Raw genomic sequence first — 2,500 nt, 5'->3', positions numbered from 1 at the left:
AATAAAATAATATAGATGTATATTTAAACTAGATAATAAACGAATATGGCTATTATTAGATAGCATTTCATTTTCGTTAATTTAATAAAATTGACAAAGTAATCTATATAAATTTCGTTCAACAATATTTTATTAATTGCACTTGCTTAATATAATATATTATCACACTTTGATTTTTGTTCACTTCCCACATAAAATATATGGAGAAATAAATCAAATTTATTATGACAACAAATTGATATTTTACGACATTTAATTTTGAAATAATATATATATATCAAGAAAAGCACTCCAACTCACATTCAGCAAAGAAATGTGAATTTTTAATGATGACAAATAATATATAAAAATATGACATGTTTTAACCAATTTACTCATTGACACAACAAATGCATCCACATCTGCTATATCAATTTTCAATCGGTTACATTTGTTTGTTATAAGAGAGAAATTAACGATAAAAGGAAACCTATTATAATATATTGTGGAAATAAAGATTTTAATACAATATTTCCAACAACATACCTTGGCAAATTCCGCAATTATCTTTTTTTATCGCAGCCAAGCAATTATTATTAATAACGAACGAACATACTCAAACACAAACATGAGCGTATAACATAATCTTTAATAAATTATATGAAATCTTCATATAATAGATGAGCACACACCACTCACCATGTAAAGGTTTTTGAACACCATCTCTTTAAGCATGATACTTTTTTCAAATGCTACCACCCAACATTAATTCTTCATGTATTAAATTAAATATAATACAAGATTAACTTCATTATTTCATAATTTGCCCAATAAATTATCCATGCCGGCAAGACAATACTCCACAGTCATATTATTTTGTTACTTTTACTCTTTCTCATATGACTTGCCTTGCGCGACACCACTCCATATAAAGGTTTTTGAACACCATCTCTTTAAGCATGATACTTTTTTCAAATGCTACCACCCAACATTAATTCTTCATGTATTAAATTAAATATAATACAAGATTAACTTCATTATTTCATAATTTGCCCAATAAATTATCCATGCCGGCAAGACAATACTCCACAGTCATATTATTTTGTTACTTTTACTTTTTCTCATATGACTTGCCTTGCGCGACACCACTCCATATATAGGTTTTTGAACACCATCTCTTTAAGCATGATACTTTTTTCAAATGCTACCACCCAACATTAATTCTTCATGTATTAAATTAAATATAATACAAGATTAACTTCATTTTTTCATAATTTGCCCAATAAATTATCCATGCCGGCAAGACAATACTCCACAGTCATATTATTTTGTTACTTTTACTTTTTCTCATATGACTTGCCTTGCGCGACACCACTCCATATATAGGTTTTTGAACACCATCTCTTTAAGCATGATACTTTTTTCAAATGCTACCACCCAACATTAATTCTTCATGTATTAAATAAAATATAATACAAGATTAACTTCATTTTTTCATAATTTGCCCAATAAATTATCCATGCCGGCAAGACAATACTCCACAGTCATATTATTTTGTTACTTTTACTTTTTCTCATATGACTTGCCTTGCGCGACACCACTCCATATATAGGTTTTTGAACACCATTTCCTTAAGAATGATACTTTTTTCAAATGCAACCACTCACTATTAATTCTTCATGTATTAATTTAAATATAACACACGAATAACTTAAATATTTAATAATTTGAACTATAATTGACGGTTGCCGGCAAGACAATACTCCACAATCATGTGATTTCCATATATAATTTTGTCTATAGCAAACATTTTTTATTGTACTAGAGTTGTTCCATACGTTATTACCCAACATTTATTTTACATGTTAAATTCTATTATATCACATTGTTTGTGTCATATGTTATTATCTAACATGTAATTTATATGTTTCATGATATTATTTGACATTTTGTATTGGAAAACACTGAATTGAATTTCATAACATTTCATAATTTGCCCAATAAATGACCCATGCCGGCAAGACAATACTCCACAGTCATATTATTTTGTTACTTTTACTTTTTCTCATATGACTTGCCTTGCGCGACACCACTCCATATATAGGTTTTTGAACACCATTTCCTTAAGAATGATACTTTTTTCAAATGCAACCACTCACTATTAATTCTTCATGTATTAATTTAAATATAACACACGAATAACTTAAATATTTAATAATTTGAACTATAATTGACGGCTGCCGGCAAGACAATACTCCACAATCATGTGATTTCCATATATAATTTTGTCTATAGCAAACATTTTTTATTGTAGTAGAGTTGTTCCATACGTTATTACCCAACATTTATTTTACATGTTAAATTCTATTATATCACATTGTTTGTGTCATATGTTATTATCTAACATGTAATTTATATGTTTCATGATATTATTTGACATTTTGTATTGGAAAACACTGAATTGAATTTCATAACATTTCATAATTGACCAATAAATTATCCATGCCGGCAAGACAATACA

Source organism: Drosophila grimshawi, unplaced genomic scaffold, assembly GCF_018153295.1.
Source record: "Drosophila grimshawi isolate 15287-2541.00 unplaced genomic scaffold, ASM1815329v1 contig_528, whole genome shotgun sequence".
In the NCBI taxonomy this organism is placed as follows: Eukaryota; Metazoa; Arthropoda; class Insecta; order Diptera; family Drosophilidae; genus Drosophila; species Drosophila grimshawi.
The sequence above is the reverse complement of the archived record's forward strand: the minus strand, read 5'-3'. Positions refer to the sequence as shown.